General features: G+C 37.6%; 1 long non-coding RNA gene across 2 annotated transcripts in view; it reads right to left on the bottom strand.

Annotated features, from left to right (window-relative positions):
* LOC308199434 overlaps positions 1-19,667 on the bottom strand; it is a 57,739-nt gene that overhangs the window by 30,165 nt on the left and 7,907 nt on the right. For both annotated transcript variants that reach the window (XR_013954646.1, XR_013954647.1), the window contains exons 2-3: positions 17,603-17,727; positions 14,962-15,118 (exon numbers count right to left, since the gene is read on the bottom strand). This is a non-coding gene — a long non-coding RNA (uncharacterized lncRNA). The remainder of the gene's footprint in view (positions 1-14,961; positions 15,119-17,602; positions 17,728-19,667) is intronic.

Raw genomic sequence — 19,667 nt, 5'->3', positions numbered from 1 at the left:
GTTCACTACCCTCCACAGAATATAAGAGCCAGGAACAGTTTTATGAGTAATAAAAGTAATTACTGAGATGGCTTTAAAAGTTTTTCACAGCAACACCTTAGAGTGTGTCCCAACAAACTCTACACATAGTCAATATGCAGAGTGCAATTCCTGCTTATTCATGAAAGAAACATATGACAGTTTTGGAAATACGCCATAATGAAAACACCTACTACATGTCACAGACTTAGGTGCAGGGTGGGAAGTAACCACTATGCCTGGCAAGCTCTCACCTTGCAAAGTAATGATCTCCCACACAGCTCAAATGCACTGAATATACAGTTCTCCTTTGCAAGGCTAATTACAGTGTAAAATTCCAAGTCTAAAAGCCTTCATACATCTTCACAGCTTCAATAAAATAAAATGTAAATGACTCCTTGCAAACATTTGATGCAAATACATGCCAATTCCCAAACCACCTTTCCTTGTTTCTGGTCATCCCTTAGGCTTTAGTTCTGCATCAAAATAAAACTGCTTTATTAAAAAAGAAGTGATAATTACAGCAGTGCCAAAGACTGCTGAAGCACAAACAATGTGAGATTAAGGTGACTGATAGCAGAAGCTATTTTCTGTATAGGGAATAAATATACTTCAGACTTTAAAAAATGAAAATAAGATCTGTCGATAAGCATTTTTCACCTTAATATCCTTTAGTAAATGAGTAAAATGCTTTAGTCAATTAATAATGGAAAGGAACAGTTTATGAGCAGAACGTGTGGTGTTCTCTTTTGTTGACTTCTTTGATCCTGTATTGTGTATTAATTTCATTTTTAAAATTCCACTTCTCAACCTCTTCACCCTATGAAGACAAAACAGAGGAAAAGAGGGAGAAAAAGTCACAAGCTACCTTGGAAATGTCAATCTCAGATTTCTTTGGGTTTGCTTTTATAATCCAGTAAATATGCAAAAAGGACATTCTGAAATTGATTGAAAGTTTTGATCCCATTTACAAGGAAAGCAAAGAAAGGAAAAGCAAAGAGAAGAAGAAGAAAGAGGAGGTGAGGGAGAGGCGAGGCGAGGCCAGAAGGGAGGTGAGGGGAGGCAAGGGGAGGTGAGGGGAGGGGAGGCGAGGCAAGGCGAGGCGAGGTGAGGAGAGGCGAGGAGAGGAGAGGAGAAAGAAAAAGTCCCAGGTTGAAAAGAAAATGATAAAATGTATTTTCAGTTTGAAAAATATAAGCCCATAATTCTTGCCTTGAATTTAACAGGTTAACTACCTGTTATAGTTTTCCTTCCCCTTTCCTTCTAATACCACCTATGCCAATAGAGGTGGAAATATAACCTTTAACTAGGCATCTGACAGTATTCACATAGCTGAAAAAATTCCCAACAATTTTGCCTGCTTTTCCAAGTAGAGTTTTACTGGTGGTTGACTCAGCCAGCAGAGCAGTAGAATCAAGAGTCACATAAACGTCTCTTGCCAGTTCTTTTCCCTCTCTTTTTATGACTATATCACTTGTGAACATCCCTCTACTGCTCAAGCAACTGTCAGAATAGAGGATGTGTAAATATATTTATTATAATAGTTATTTTTGAATATAATAACTTTTCCCCATCTTTTTCTCACTACAAGAAATACCAATGGCCAGCTAAAGTCTCCAGGATGACAAATAAGTTTTAAAGTATCACCTTAAATTGACAGATTCTTCTCTGATTATAGGAGATTTGCAACTGCAAAAGTGTCTATGAATTATATAAAAGAGAAACAGTACAACATAGACCCCTTGGGCTTTTATTTCTGTAGTACTTTTCCTCTTGATAGTGCGTTATGATTGCTTATTTTGATCCTATTATCACATGTAGAGTAGACCTGAATGCTAATAAGCAGCAATTTCATATGACTAAAACCTATGCACCAACTCAAATCACCATTAAACAAAACTGAGCCTGAGATGTCTGCTATAATCAGATCAAATTGGAGGGTGATATTGGAGGTACACAGCATGGCAGTCCAAAGCATTAGCACTTTAAACTACATAAATTTAGCTCCAAAGTAACTGTTCAGTAGTGAACTACAATTTACACTTCCCCATTGTATTACCAACACAGATTGGGTTTGTAGGATTGCCAAAATGGCTCCCTAAATTACAAGCTTTCTGATGTCTGATTGTAAAGCACTAGCCAATGGAAGAACATTAGGATAATGTTTTCCAGCCATATTTACTTTATGCAAATTTTGTCGAAACATAGCTCCATTTCTCATCCTTCTCTTATGCTTTATCTGATGGCAATGCAATTCCTGAATCTAAGTTCCACAGTCTGCCTAATATGGGGTACGCTTATTTCAGATGAAACTTTTCCAAGCTATCTTTCCAAGTTGAAACTTCCAGTCCTTGCCCTACCTCTCCTTCTTTCAAAGCTAGAAAGTTCTGTTTGTGTAGCACAGAGGAACATTGCCCTTCTAATCACCTAAGAGCATCATCACTGAAGATGCCCTTCTGCACCTAACACTTCTTGAAGGACCTCTCCTTTTGGTCAGTGTCATCAGAGCATTTGGCCAGTGAAAGTATCTCCAGTTTGCTGATGCTCCACTGATATTCACACTCATGTACAAGTGCATGGATGAATATTATTTATTGGATAATTACATAATCTGTTTATGGACATCTTATACAACTAGAAGTAAGAGGACAATGTAGAGGAGGCTGTAGACTTTATGGGGTGTAATGGACCATATAACGAATCCTCTTTGCTAGCAATTAGTAGTGCGGCATTGAGGCCAAATAAGTAAGTCTGCTCAGCTGCACAACTTGTAGGACCATCCTGACCTCCCAGAAGTGTTAGCCTCTGTGCAGCATGCTCTTTTACAGGTGCCAGCTCATGTTCTCTCAAGGCACAAAACAGAACGTGCTGCAAAATAATCAAAAGGTGACGAGCTTAAAAAAAGGGAAAAAAAAAAAAAAAAAAAAAAAAGGAGCTATTCGCCACAGGTAGGAAATCAAAACAACAGAATATTTTGGTGGTCAAAAATTTAGGTCATTTCATAAAATTTTTAGAGTCATGGACAGAAACCCTTGTGTGTAACAGCTGTGCAAGAAGTCACTGATTGTGGGAAGGCAACAAGGTCCACCAAGAGAAGGAAAACTGTGTTAAACAGTTGCTCTGACCACTGGCAGAAAATTGGCAGGATGCTTTGTTCTCTCCCACTCTTGGTGTCTTCTAATTTAACTCTTCTAAGCTCTCCTGGCTGCAAGGATCTGGGGGAGCTCGAGGTAACCTGAAGCTCACAGTGTCACGGCCATCAGGGTAGAAACATTTGTCTTTTGTTCCCATCAGTTTGGCCAAGGAGGAGCCCTTCATCCTCCCCACAAGAGAGATGATCTCAAGACACACAGCTGCAATTTATATTTCAGTCACACCAGACTGTACATTTTCACATTAGAAATATGAACTATGGAAGAGGTTTTTAGTGCCATTATTTATTAGACAAGTTCTCTAGATTTTTATCATCCATAACTCATACCTTTGAATGGATTTGCTACTGATTCCCCTAAGTCATGTACAGAAGGTCCTGAAGTACACTATTTCTGAAATACCATTTTTAAAATTTCACATTTACATGCATTCCATCTGCACACTGAGAACATTAAATACCATAAATGTAGAGTTAATGTCTCATTTTTTAAAATGATGTAGTTTTGTAATTACATTAAATGAGCAGATACTGACTTTTAAAAACTAAATTCCAAGTCTCTTTCTATTGCCAAAGCAGTCAGGAAAATCTTTAAATAAGTTTATGCTATAGGGACCCTTTAATGATCCATCTGCTGAAACTAGAAGGAAAAGAAAAAAGTAGCAGAATCATAAGAAATGAAACTTCAGTTCAGCATACATTAATAAGAAGCTCAGCTATTGATAATCAGCAGGACTTTAATGAAGTTTTTCAGTTATATCCATGTACACTCAAGAACAGGCTTCCAATAGTTCTATTCGACACAAAAAGAGAATTAAATATATGAGCTAATAATTTCTTACACAAGTCTGTCATTCATGCCTCTTGTCTAGAAAGTCAAGAAAAATCACATAAAGTTTTTTTTGTGATTTACATGAAATATTTTTCGGTTTTCACCTAATCTTATTAATTTTCACAGACACTAAGACTGCATGGATACCTGTGCTTGACTGATTTTACTTAGCTTCATTTTTCATGACTTTGTATGTATCTACTGAATTTACAGTAAACCACCAATTGTAAATTGCTTATCTCTTGAAATCTTCAGGAAAAGTCTGGATACAATGCAAGAATGTAAGATTTAGCTAAAATCCCGTTATTGGGGTTAATGCAAGGGTAATTGGTGGAAGTCTGTAGATGACCTTAGAGTTATTCAGAGACTGCCACACATAGTCCACTTTAATGCTGCAGCATAATTCTTATGCAGAGTTTATTCCCCAGGTTAAATATAGTTCATGCTAGATATGCAGGTTTGTGCTAGATATGTAGTAGTTCATGCTACTGTATGAACTGTTCCCACTCATTCTTCAAAATAAAGCTTCACTACAAGGTAAGTGTTACCTCACAACTGTGGAAAGATTTACAAAGCAGCAGTTTCACCTAACTGTTTCTCTACTGAAATATATTCTCAGACCAAAAAAAAAAAAATTTAATGCCATTTAGTAATGCTGCCATGACAAAACAACACATTTGACTAAAACAAAAATAGTGACAGTTTTGATAGTGAAGCAATGGCTGGTGGTGTCTTAGGCTGTCTTGCAATGTCATAGCAATGTCATTGCAATGTCATTGCTTTTCATATTGCTAAGAATGCAAGTTACAACCATCAAAGATGGAGAAGATAGAAAGGTAATTCAGAAGATTAACAACTACCACCAGTTGTCAAGCAACCTTAATTAGGAATCATATGTCTTTCACATGGATGTGTATACATTCGTGTGTGCACGCATGTCAATGCCAGCTAGAAGAAACAGACATTTCAGCTGAGCTGTATTTACCATCTACAGACATTACATCCCCAAAAGTTCACTGTTCTACTGGAAGAATCACATGTTGTAGCCACTCTGTAGGGAGATACCTAACAACGCCAACAAAAGCAGTAACAACCAATTCCAAATACTACAAATATATTGAGCAAAATAATGGAATTAATGCTGAAAGTGTTTGAGTTGCATTTGGAGAAAAGGCCTGGATTTCTATGCCAGAGCTAATAAAAGTCTAATATTTAATGCACTGTAAACAAAAACTAGGCTACAATCACTGAACTGTATGTCAAAACAAACAAACCAAAAAAAAAAATCAAGTTTTGTTGTGCGTACTTCCCATTTCCCCCTGTCCTTACCATCAACCAAAGTCCATAACATCACTTTTCCAGCTCCTGCTCTTTTGTTTTTCTCAGTGCTGCTGCCAACATTACCAGGAATATTACCTAATATTGCCTACAATTAAAAGATGGAAAATACCCAAACTGGAAGTTAAGATTAAAATAATGCTTTTCAGTTAAGAGTAATTAAGAAAACATCACTTGTTACCATAGACAGATGAATAGAAAAATACAACTAGAAAACAGAAAAAGTTCATTTTACTGAAGAACAAAAAATGTAGTGTGCAAGGACAAGAGAGGACTGTGCTTTTATGATAAACAAAAGCAATTTCATTATTTTTAATGAAGACATTCTCATTCCAGTTTTACAACCTCAAATTTTTTTTTTTGCATGTCACATAAAATGGTGCACACTGAAGTTATCATTTTGCCAGGTCTATGGCTGCAATGTGCTGTGCCATAAAGAGTGCTTTTAAAAGAGTAAAGAAATATTTTTTTTAAAAAAAAGGGGAGAAATGAAAGTTTTGTAGCAATTTTTCTAAGATGTCTAGTATCTGCAGCTCTCACTGAAGTCAGAAACAGCAGCAGGTACCTACCACCTGAGGAAAGACAGGAATGGACACAAAGCCCCCCGAAACCAAAGGGGGCCTTTCCATGAACTTCAATAGCCCCACATCAGGCAAGTTCTTTGAGTGTGAACAGTTGACGATCTGTCATTGAAACAAAGGTTTGTCCCATTTTGAGATGCACTAAATATACAGTGTCAGCAGTGCACTGTAATCTTTCCAAATGGTCCCAAAGCTCAAAGACCTGCACAGACAAAGGAAGCTGTCTTTTCTTTTCTGTTCTCAAAAGTTTTGCTGTCAGACACTATTACAAAAGCACTGCTCTAGGCTAGTTTGTTCACATCTATCTTATGTTTTTGACTCGGATTCCCCAAAAGTGAGGCACACGCTTTTAGTGTAGCACTGAAGCTGGTGCAGGAGAAGCATTAAATGATTTGCTTCAGGTTTTCCAATGAGTAGATGGTATGCTCAGGACCTGGCACGATAAGACTTGTATAGAGCTACAGGGTGTTTTGCATATAGTTTCCAGGCACTGAATAATAAAATAGGCCAGTTTAATTATTTTGTTTAGTCTGTAATACATAAACAGCCAAGCATCCTCTCATGATCTGATCCAGACTGACAGTAAATCACCATACAATTATCATTCAGGTTATTTTATACTAATACTCCACCTCTGGTCTTTTGGTTTGTTAGTTTGTTTCTAAATTAGGTCATTTCTTTTGAGAAAGGAGCCTTCTTTCCCACTCTACGTTCCATCTTACAATCCTGTCCTCGTCTTTTTAAACATTTTGTTGATTTTAAGGTCATAAAGGAGCCCAAATCATAAAATCTGTCTGAATTAACTTATTTTGTTAAATACCACAACACTACAGTCAAGTGGCCAGGAAAAATAAAAAATAAGAAATCCAACCTTGGAATAAATATTTCCTCTGCTGTTGAGTCTACCAATGTCAGCAATGTCTTCCAATGATTAATAAACCTGCCCATGAAAATAAATAAATTAAAAAAAAAATAGATTTGCCACCCAGAGACTATATCTATTTATAGTGTACATTGGTTATTTAGCTTCAACTTTGAGACATCAGGGCCTGCTATATGTTACCTGTGAAATAAAACTCTTTAAAATTGCTCTTTTGTGTGTTGCAGGTCACAGTTCACAGACTACACCTGTTAAAGAGAGAAGTGGCTCTTGGTTTTATTTCTGTTTTACAACAACAAAAGACTTTTTATTATTTTTGTATGTTACATATTATTAGAGTCCTTCTTTTCTAAGGCATTCATCAAGTTCGTGGCTCTTTTTTCAACTCCCTCCTGTTTTGCTGCTGCACCTTGAAATGCCAGCACTAGAGCTAGCCATCAGGAGCAGACGCTGATGTAATGCCACTTCCTCACCTTTCTCTAAGTATTGCCTCCCAATGCTCAGACCTTTTGCAAAGTCACTGCTTCCCAGAACAGACATCACCTACATTTTTTATTGCTAGATGCAAGACCTTTCTTTTGGATGTGTTAAAATGCATATTGTTTGCAGTTGCTCAGCCAACTAAAAAATTAAGGTTACATTTTTTATCAGCTATCAGTCATCTTAAGTACATAATGCCCTTTTCTCCATTACTCTTTGTATTATGCGCCAATTTTTTTCCTTTACCAATCCAGCCATCTCTTCCAAGTAATTGATAAAAGTAATAAATTACTGTCACAAGTTGAAGCTTCCCTGAAAGCCGCACTCAGATACTTGAGACCTTGGCTACATCTGCTCAGCTCGAACTCATTAGCTGAATCTGGAAGCAAAAGCACAGATAATTTTCATGGGGAAGCACTACCCAAAAGCTCTGGAGCACATCTGCCTTGCTCTAATGATTCAGGTACATGTCAGCAATTTTACACCCTCCTAATACGTAATGTGGAGGAGGCTAGAGGGTGACAGTCACCCAAATAATAGCAACTAATTCTGTTTCTGTGGGAAAGGAGATCAAAGAACTTGGCCCTGGTCAGTGTGGTTAATATGACCACTGCCAGTTTGTACCAGTCATCTGAGCTATAAAGGACTAAACAGGGAGGATAACAATCTCTCTGTGAGAATATCTATGCAGAGACACCCAAACCCATGAAGGAATCCAAGCCCATGGTGGGACCATTACACACAAGGACAAGGCTGCCAGCCAGGACAGGACAGGACAGGACACGTCGAGTCATCAGATGTGAGTGTCTTGGCCCCTGGGCCTGTGGTGTTGGTTCTCACTGGAGCACAGGGCAGGGCCAGGGCAGGGAGTGTGAAATCTGAGACTGTCAGAGAACAAAAATCATACAGCAAAAAGCTTAACACAGTAATCACTATCAACCCACTATCCTACCTAATAAATGGTAAATATAATGTCCCTGAATTGTGTGGTTCTGTTCTTGGGGCTGTCTCAACCCTAAATTCCCTCAAAACACCAAGAGAGATCAAAATACAATCCACTTCACACCCTGTTCAAATATGGCCATTCTGCAATAAGCCCGTTTGTTTGAGGGTATGTTGTGGATGCTTTGCTTTCTTTGTGTTGCATTTAGCTCCTTTTTCTCAAAATGAGACTGAATCAGTAGAAGGTGAAAAAACAAGCAAACAAACAAAACAACAACAAAAACAACAAAAACTATTCCTAGGAATATTTTTAATTGATTCCAAGTATAAACAGCTAATTTAAAGTATCCTTTAGGATTTTCAACTTTAGTCAACTATGAATAGCACGCATGATGAAAAAAAAAAAAGCCAAGTGTAAAAGACATTTATCTGAACAGCTAGACTACATATCACACTGAGAAAAAATCACCTGTGACTTCAATTGCCAAAATTCTTTCCTGTTTTTTTCACAGCCCTAGTGTGAAAGCAGGAAAGATGGAGTCAGGTACTAACTCAGTTCAGCACATCTGTCTTCAGAAGTTTTTGTAGCAATTATATGCAGGAAGAGAAACTGAGTAATTGATAGGCTAGGAAGAAAAAGATGGAATAAAAGGAGCCATTATAACCTATAACCTTTGTTTTCTAGTGGTAGAGATGGTCCTGACTCTCTTGGCATCTGTATGTGTATTACAGTTTATGAGTGATGTCATTGTTTTCAGTGAGATATACAAATATTTAGAGTTTAGAAAGTATCTAGGTGTGCAACAGAGGTGCCTTCATATTTTAGTGAAATGTTTTATACAAGTGCCACCCATGCTTATTAACTATGACAAGATTGCCATAGTTAATTGTCCATTGTCCTCAAAAAATAAGATGCAATATGCAATACAGAAAGCCCTTAGAAATGTGCTACCTTTGTTTTAGATAAATGTCCAGACATTTGCTGTATGACCTCGCTTCCATATATTACAAGAGGAACATTTAGGAGTACTGCAAATGGAGTGCTGAGTTATCCAAGGTGTTACCTACAGCAATTATCAAGACTTTAAGGCCAAGTGCTATATAATTCTTAAAGCTGAGAAAGGTGTTTCCATGAGATAAAATGGCATAGTTCAAAACATCAGAGGTTATCACACAACTGGGTGTTAAATCGCTAGAACTGTTTTTAACATCTTACATTAGCTGTACCTAGAGACAGCAAACCAGTATTTATTGATTTAAAGTAGTGCTGTGTGGGACTAGAGAGCTTTCTAATTCTTGTTTTGCCAATACCCTGTTCCAGGTCCTTACACCAATCACTTGACCTTCACATATCTATTTTTTCTCAAGCATTCGGTGGCATCACCAACTTCAAAATCATTAAGACAAGGACTAGCTACCTTTTCTACTTCTGAAAATCCTGCACGTGGTGATCTCAGTGTCTAGGGCCTGTAGTTCCTGCTGCTATATAAATAAAGGGACACTGAGCACCAAGCAGAAATTTCTCTTCAGACTGAGGTTGTTGTGCTTTATTTGTTTTCCAAAGAAGTTGTGGAAAGAGGTGCTGCAGGTATGGCAGGGAGGGCACTGTGGTCATCAGACATTCCAATTTGAAGTGGAATACTCATTTTAGAGATATTTTAACCTGCCAGGATAGTCAATTAACATGAGTGGATGGCATTTAAAAAGCATTTCTTTCCTTTTTCAGGTAGGAAAGCCATGTGAATTGTTACCATCTGGATGCAGCTAACCTCCGGGAGAGTACATCAAGCCGTGGGTATATGCATATAGACTCCATTTGTTCTTTTTAATCAGTTATCCTAATTTTATTTCATTTCCCATTTGACCTGTCTTGACTAGCAGCTAAAAATTTCATTTTAAACAAATGCTTGAGATTCATTCGCTGGAATTCATAAGCAGAAATAATATTCTGATTAACAATGAGGCTCTCATCCTCCAAGGAATAGAGAAAAATCAGTTCTGAAGAATATGAATATGTATACAATACCAAACCTGTTATACAAGAACCATACTATTGATTTAAGTTACCTTCAGTTATTTATTATGCTTTTAAAAACTTCAACAGTTTACAAGAGAAGGGAAGCTTGCACAAAGTGCTGGTGTCAGGCAGATAGCAGATTTTATGCATACTTGGTAATGCACTTAACTAGTTTACAATGTTGTCATTCTACTGTTGGTATTCACCTTAACCAGACATGCTGGTTATGTCTAATGCTAGCATTTCTGTGGTGGAGATTTTTCTAGCACTTGGTGGTGGTTTCAGGTTTTAACACCGTGGGGCATGCAAAATAAGTTAGAGAGCAGGAAAGGTGTCATTCTAGACTTCATAAGTTCTTCTTTAGAAACTTATATTGTCCAACCAGTAACGAGTGATTTTGTTTTAAGCCAGAGCTCTGATTTATAGCCCTCTGTAATATTTTAATTTACTAGGCATCAAAAATATCAAAAAAAAAACCCGACAACCCAACCCTGCATTAAAAATAGGTAGATGAACTCAGAATGGAAATCAAAACTAACAGCAGGGCAGGCTCCAAACCAGTTGTTTCTAGCTGAACCTTTTCTCCTTCCCCTTCCCTCCAGTGGCCTGCTTTTACAAACATGTTATTCCCGACATTTCTTTCAAGTTGCTGCAATGAAAATAATTTCTATAACACCAGGTGCATCTCTGCCTGCCCATGTGCCTCAAGCCCCCTGTGTTCTCCTGGGAGTTTCCCACCTTGGTATCTGAAACTATTGAAGTGAGTAATGTATTTGAGCAAGGTAAATTATAGAAATAAGATAAAACTGAAATCACAATACAGCAGTTTAATTATGCTCAGGCTATAAAAAATAATTTTCAGTTTGGAAATACTGCTATTCATGTTGAATTCTTACATCACATGAATACATATATTCATATAAAAAGCTTGCAAGGCATTATATGTCATTGGTAGTACTGAATACATTTTCCCATTGGAATTTCATTTTGTCCAACAAAATAACATTTACTAAAACAGACATTAAAAGAATCTAATTGGAATAGCTGACAAATGCAATCCTGTAATATTAAGACTGATATTGATTAAATGTTATTATGAAAATTGGTTGTGTTCCTGTTTAAAAACCAAACTTCCAACTGATTTCCAAAGCAAAGTGACTGCACAGTGACCCGAACAAGTAACACCAACTTGAGCTGCCACCAGAGCAATGTTTGTGTTACTCAGCCTCACTATACCTCCTTCAGCAGTGTTCATTCCCCTTCTTGTTTGCTAGCTATAGGCATTCATGCAAACAGCCTGTTTGCACAATTGCTTGGCCTCAGCCATTTATACAAATATCTGTATCCCCATGCAAACATGGTTGTACCTGCACAGACTGTGGTTCAATAATCATTATTTTCTATTCACTGTTTGCTATTTGTTATTTTAATTATCTCTGGCTATAATCATTTCAACTGTCTGATCAGGGAGCAGTCAAGTCACTAAGGAGACCACATGCCCTGAATGACAAACACTCCACGCAGCCTGGAGGCTGATGTGACCATTGTGACCAACAATGCAAATAAACACATTTTAAAAAATAAATAAATAAATAAAAGTGACCTTCAAAATGTGTGAAATCCAGATAAAAATACATTTGACTAACTAGCACACCTACATCTACACCACATATCTACAGCTATTCCAGGTTTAATTAGACAAGAAAAAAAAAGAAAAAAAAAAAAAGTTCAGTACTTTTTCTTTATGATTGTAAAATATTTAGACAAAAGTTTAAGAAGCATTTTGAATAGTGCTGGAGCCAGCTTTCCAGCTGTCAGCACCATAGAAAAGTCTTTGATTTAACTACTTTTCCTCACTCCCCGTTTCTTACTGTTGTGAATATCTTTAAAATCTCTGCATGCAAAGGAAAGAATTTTGTCTGATATTTATTTATTTATTTTGTTTTGTTTCTTTGCATGTTTAGTTTTTCGTTTTTGCACTTGTTCACTTGTTCTTAAAAAAAAAGATAAAAAAATAATAAAAAAAAACCACCATTTTTCACAAGACTGCTAGACAGTTGCTCCCTGGGAAATACAGAGCTAGACTAATGCCTCAAACACAGCATCTATTTTTAGCTTAGCTGTAGAAGTCTAAAGGACCAGAATGACTAAATCATGAAAAGGGTGTCCTGAAAGAAATATTGACACCAGGGAGAAAAAACAAAAAACAAACAAACAAACAAACAAAAAAAAAAACAGCAATGTCCCAGCCAAACCAATGTGCGTGGCCATTTTCTCTGATCTAGAAATCCAGCTTTGCCCTTACTTTCTCCTGCAGCCTTGAGTAATGCCAGCAGGAAAAAGATGGAGCAGAGCTGCCTCAAGTTCATTCTTTCCATACTTGCAGTAATTGGTATATCCACAGTTAGAAGTACAACATTAAATCACAGTTAAAAATACAACATCAAATACTGCCAGACAATTGCTTGCAATTGATTCTCAAGGTTTCTCACTGTTCCCACTGTTATTAAATCAACTATTTTTATTCTGGGGGAGATTAAGATTGAAGCCTATTTGGTGCCAATGCATATTCAGTACCACTTAAACATCATAAATTAGATCTACTTCTTTGAGGAACTGAAAAGTAAGAAATCACAGGTGTCTGCATATGTAATTACAGGGAAACACACGAATTTATTCAACTCTAATCTCTTGCAGGTGAAACTGAAAGTATATAATCAGCTCGATGAGTTGTCTGTTAAGTGCATTTGTCTTCTTAATGAGTGTTTTTTCTGAGGTAGTTTGAACAATTCATGTGCCTGAGCTCATCATCAGAAACCTTAAAAAATAAAAGTTAATATTTGGGGAAAAAATAAAATCTTTACATAGCCATGTAGGAAAACTTAAAGATGAAAATCTCTGTAGGGACACTTGCTAGCTGATGACTGGGCATGTTTGACATGTTATTTAAATAGGATTGAGCATACGGAGGAAGTGATAGGAGTGCATTTAAAAGTTCCCTTAAGCAGGAAAATTCCTCAATATTTTCACGTGTTAAATCATTCTGATGCTTCAGCTGACTGTTGCAGATCAGCTCCAGCAGTCCAAATACACCTTAACAAGACAACTCACAGGGACAAGGGTACAGAGTTGAGTTTCATGTCACTTGGCAAAGCAAGTGCAAATTACATTCACAGGACCATCTGCTGAGATGGCAATTCCTCTCTGTCAAAGAAAGAGCACAAAGCTTGAAGCTCTGTTAATACATTGTGCTTTTTAAATAAATCACTCTATGCATACGCAGATCATGTTGTGATATTTTTCATTTAGGATGATGTTTCTCTGAGGGCACTGAAGTAATATAAATTTTGCAACCATATGGAGTATAGGGCTGTTTGCCCCATTAATCAGCAGACAGTGAAAAGTATATCTGCTAATAAAGCCTTCACATTATACAGACAAGTGTCTTGTGTTCCTATACCTTCCCCTTGTAAGAAGCAACCTGTCCTGATGGATAGAAAAATAAATAAAAGACAGATCTGAGAAGGAGGCTGGAGTTTTAACTTGGCTAGACAGTGACGTGCTGCATGCCTTCCTGATGTTCTGCCAGCCAATAAAATTTCCAGTTTAACAATCTTCCCTTGAAAAGCAGTGATTCAGTGGAAGCACAGCATTTTGTAAGAGTGTGTCAAGTATGTCAAGACATTTGACAGGATGAGGCAGATTATTTTATCTGCTAATCTTTTCCTTTGCCCGTGAAGGAAATGCTTCCAGCTCAGGGCTCAGATGAAGGAACTCAAATTCCTGCATTTTTGCATGTCCACATAGAGGGCTGCATCATTTTTAGCACCAACCTTATTTACATGTGGGTTGCCAGAGAAGTGGGACTGCACTATCTGGGATCTGTTCTCCTATCATTTTAGACCAAATTCTACAATGGGCTCTGATTGCTCTCCTGCCTTCGCAAAGTTTTAAGATCAGAGACTTGGCGACCTTATGATACGCTGTATTGGAACAATTTCTCATGCCCCTCTGCCTGTAGAGCCGAGGATGTGAGTCACAAGGCACTCCAGCTGTGCATGAATCAGAGACACAAATGTTAAAGCAACAAAAGAGATCTAGAATAACTTCCCTACACATAAAACTGCATATTAAGGGCACTTCCAGTTAGAAGCAAGTGAGACACAATGGAAAACAAGGAAGACCCAAAGAACTAATCCATTTCATTTAAGGGCAGAGAGGTAAATATTCATACTTGAAAAGAGTGATAGTAGATAGTCTTTTTTTTTTTTTTTTTTTTTATATAATTTAGAGTCAGATAGCAAAATCCAAAAACAATATCTGACGGACTTTAATCAACCTTGGCATCTTGGGAAAAGAATTAATAGCATGGATAGATTGTTGCTGTTACGATAGGTATTTTTCCTTAAACAAATTTTAATTGTTGTTTTTTACATATTCACAGCCTAGACAAAGGTAGTTATTTCACTGTTCCCCTCCAGTCTCCTTTGCTGATATTTGACAGCTTTTGTTTATCAGCTGGTTGTATTATTACCAACTCTAACATGCTCCAGTAGCCTCAGTGATCTGAGAGCACTGAAAAAATAAACCTTAAGAATGACAATGCTGGCAGCTTAGTGGAACAGAGCAGCCAACAAGCTACATTTTAAAATGGCAATCAATATTAACTTACATCTCACTTTAGAAACAAAATAGATTTGACAAATGGTATCAAAAACCTACCTCCAATTGACTTTTGTAAAGGAATGTTTCTCTTATATTCCATTTATGTTTCTAGAGGTTATTGAAGTTTTTTAGTAATGTTTTCATGTCATCAGAGAATTTGTTATCGAAGCTGTTTTTGTTTTTTCTTTTTTCCTTGGGGAAAGAAAACTTTAATCTGTGAAAAAAGATAAAGATTTAGAAAAGGTATTCTAAATAGCTTAATAACCTATGAGTAACCATAAGACATGAACAAATTATTTGCTGTTATCATAAGATAAGATTCATTTGTGCAAGCTAAATTATTTATTATTTGTGTAAAACTCTTTTCTATCAAGACAGCAACACAGAAACATATGCATGCTTGATTCTTTACTAAATCTGCATGTTATTATTTTATCATGGTAGTACAATAATACAGTGTGCAAACAGAAAAGGCCAAACCCCTCCACCACGAATGTGAAATCCAGTTTCTCCATCTTTCACAGGCAGCTGGACAGGTGAATTCCTATGCCTAGGACAAACCTTTCTGAAAATATCACTGAGAACATTTTTTAACTGAAAGGATCTCTCAGCTAAATTTATGAAGCACGAAGAAAAGCTACGCGTCAAAACTGAAGAGAGTCAAAATACACATTATTTTTGTGTGTACAAAGAGGTATGTATTGGTTGAAGAACAAGATATGTGGAAGCCCTCAATAAGGGCTGCAAAATCATCACCCTAAGCCAAGGAAGACCACTTGCACCTCTGCCGCATTTCTCTGATATATATGTCTTGGCCTTAAAAACGTGCAGTGACAGAGAATATATAACCTTTTCAGATGATCTGTTCCAGTGCCTATTTCAAACTATTAGAAATCATTAGTCTTATGATTAGCCTAAATTTCCCTTGCTGCAATCTAAGCCAATTAACTTTTTGCCCTGGCATGGAGAAGATACTACTCAGCAGCACTTGACATCCTGGAAGATTGGACTATCATGTCTCCCTGATGTCTTTTCTCCTTGAAAGTTAACTAATACAATTAACTCAGTCTCTTCATGTAGGTCATGATTTCTAGACCTGTAATCTTGTTCTCTGCCTATGGACTCCCTCTGATTAGTTCTCACCATTCTTAAAGCATGGTGCTCAAAAACTGCCACTAAAACGAGTAAAGACTTATTCCACTGATCTCATGAATAATTCTCCTGTTTCCACATCTTCTCATAACGTTTGCCTTTTTTTTTTTTTTGTAAAAAAAATGAACCACTGCAATTCCCAGCTCCTTTTCTGAAGAACTGCTGCTAGTTTGCTTGATCAACCTGAAGTAATATCGCTGATCACTCCTAGTAAAGAACAGACTTTTTCAGTGTCCTTAATGAGTGTCCTCAGAGACCGGCTTGTCTGGAAATTAATTCCCATAGAAGATTTCTTGGATTCAATGTTTATAATAATCATTTTAGCTACACAGAAAATAACCTATGCCATTGAACACCACTACCTATAAACCAAGCAAATATACGTACTTCATTAATGAACTTGCATTAAAAAATAATCACAGTTTGACAGTGTTGATTTAATACATCTACTGAGACTATCATACAGATCATGCTGAATTCTTCATTGACATACATAGCATATGTACATCAACATAAAGACAAATACAGAATGCTGTCAAATTCAAATGACCTACAAGTTATGTTGAACCAGTAGAGTAGATATCACAAAATAGGCATCAAAGAAAAATAAGACCTGAACTGTTCTGCATTTCAAATCCAAACAGTGAGCCTTGACTTTTAACAACCTGAGAAGTTGTTAACTAAAAGTATAAAGTTTTATATTTTAATCCAGTTTATTTTATTTTAATCCAGTTACCAGAGCAAAAGCATAAGAAATGCTATGCCAAAAAATGGAATTACAGATCTACAGTTTGGTCAACCTTGAACTAGTTAAATGCAAGCCATCTTCTGCAAAGAGTAAGATATTCAGAAAGTCCTAAACACGTTTTTAGTTGTTGTTTTGTTAGTTTGTTTTTTTCCTAAGGACAGGACTTAATCTGATCTTTAAAAATGATCAGATTTGGAAAGAAATCTTGCTCAGAAGAGGGACGCTGTGTGCAAGATATGTACAGGCCACAGGCAGTGAGACAAGATTAGCAAACGGAAATCAGAAATGACAGTGAACTTATATGAATTGCAGCAGTCAGAAATTGGTTGACCTCAGAGCCTTTGCATATTTTGTGAACTTCTCCAGCAAAAAAAAACTGAATTAGCTCCTTTGATCATCATGCACAACATCAGCACAAGCTGTGGTTACCTGCTGCTAAATCCAGGGACAACATGTGCACTGGCTCCGCTCATGTCTTGGCCGGGATCGGCTTTTGCATCATGCAGATAAACACCAAGTGTCCTTATTTACAGACCTCCACCTGTCCCACTCCATTTCTTGGCTCCAGCTTCAGTCAGCACCTCCAACAATTTTGTTACCTGCCAGCCAGGAGCCTTGCTGCCCTAAAGATACAATATTAATGAGCAATCAGGCACGGCAGGCCTTAATGCTGCATACCCTATGGAGTCGAGTGAGAGTGCCTCTCTTTCTGCTTGGTGCTTTCAGAAGACACAGCCACTGTGCCAGCAAAGAGACAGACATTAATGGAACAGCATAGTTATGCAAAGAGGTGAATACCTGGCAGCGATGCACAATATGGAGGTATTTTTCGTTCCGGAGACAGAGACAAAGCTGCAGAAAGAAATAGCATGCAGTCTTTTTCTTTCAGGACCCTTCCAACCTCTTCTCTCAGTATAAAAAGCCTATAAAAATGTAAAGAGCACTTATTATTATTATTATTATCCTCGCACTGTAAAAGGTGGAACAGGGTGTGTTCACCAAGGATATCTATTCTCTTTACTTTGCTTTCCTTTTCCAGTTAAATACTGTTTTCGCATGTTTCTCAGAACAGCACTTGAATTGTATTTATCATAATTATTTTAGTCCAAATTCTTATATTTTCCCTGTTAATTAAAATGTGATTTTGCTGAGTTAGAATAAAATAATATTGGTAGCATCTATTACAGACAAATGTGGCTCTGGATCTATTAGTATTTTTCTTATATTCAGTAGCTGTTCTAGATTCATTGTTCTCCTTCATCCAGGGTTGGAGAGGTTACAAAATGCTATCTAAAACCATGCATGCCATGTCCTGGCATAAACTTTTAAGACTTTGTTACTGGATTTTCATGTGCCTGAGATAAACCAACAAAGCTCTTGAGCCTCATTTTGGTTCCTGTTAGCTGGTTGTAAACCAGAAGAGGAACTGAGTGGGATATAACTGAGAGACAGGGTTATAACAGCTGGGTGAGACTGGTGGAGATTCAGATTCAAGCAGTCAATCTAGTTTATGAACGTGAGAAAATGAATCAGGAGATAAAAACATGCAGAGGTCTATCCCGGCTTTCAGTTATTAAATTTCAAACAGCAAATTTGGATGGGGCAGCCAGCATCCCATATAGGGTGGGAAGCAGCATCACCTGTAGAGCAGTAATTAGCTCTTCAGCCACTTTTCTCCTGCCAGAGAGTCCCTGGCTCATCCAATTTTGTCACTTCTCATGCCCAATCCCACAAAACACTCCATCCACAAAATCTCTAACACATCCCAGTAAAAAAAAATAAAATAAAAAATTGTTCCTCAAATGCTTCCTGACATTCATCTTGCTCTAGATTCCCCCCTATGCAAACGTGTCTCTCAGAGCCCTGAGCTTTCCTGTGTCTCCTGGCCCCATTCTCTTTACTCAAGCCGCCCAAATCTGAGTTGTTCCCCCCGCTTCCTGCCTGGTTCCTGTTCACATTTTGACAGGCAGCTGCTGTGTGGAGCTCCAAGCAGCAAGCAGGTCCGACACACCCCCTCCAAAACACCAGCTTTCTTTGTTAGCACAATGACCCATATTCTGCCACAGGAGGGATTTTAAAACCCTGGTCTCCAGGCACAGTTATCCAAGTGGGACCCTGTAGGCAAGGGAGGAAAGAAGAATATCTTTTATACAGTCCAGATAGATGGTAGCCACAATTTCACAGCAGAACTTCAGTCTAGGTTGTCAGAATGTAGCACCCATAAATTACAGTACCTCTTTTTTCAGTGAAATTCAGGAGAAATGAAACACATACATCAGTGAATAATGCTTTATATTATTCATCTTTCCCAAAGAAGAGTGACCAAGAAAGACCCCCCTATACTTCCCATGCTCATTATACTATTTTATTCATATATGTCTTCGCTATCATCTAGCAAAACTAGCAGAGGATCTTCCTTCCTAAGCAGACAGCTGAGTGCAGCCTCTGCCATGACACTTCTTGCTGATTGCCACAGGAGTCATATGCCCAGGGTTTGTAGCTGTGCCCAGGAAGTTACACCGCCTGCAGGCTGCGTTATCTGCATAATGCACTATCACATCGTAACTGAAAGCCATTCTGTAATAGAGCACTGCTGTTAACAGGCAGGGCTGGAAATGATTGCAGGTCTTGTTGATCCTCTGTCCACACCAAGCATTCCAGTTTTGTTTGTTTTTTCTCATTCAACACCCATCTCCTCTGCAGGAATCTGTGCTGTAGACAGAAAGCACTTACTTCCTGCCTATAAAAACTTGCTCTGGGCATTTTACCTTCTGCTCAGGGATGTGCTGGCCTTTTTCTTTTGTTCACCTACCACCACAGGTGGGACTCATCCTGCTTTAGATAACATATACTTACAGTGGTT

Source organism: Anser brachyrhynchus (genome assembly GCF_964034855.1).
Source record: "Anser brachyrhynchus genome assembly, chromosome: 8".
NCBI lineage: Eukaryota > Metazoa > Chordata > Aves > Anseriformes > Anatidae > Anser > Anser brachyrhynchus.
This window is presented reverse-complemented; position numbering and strand designations above follow the sequence as displayed.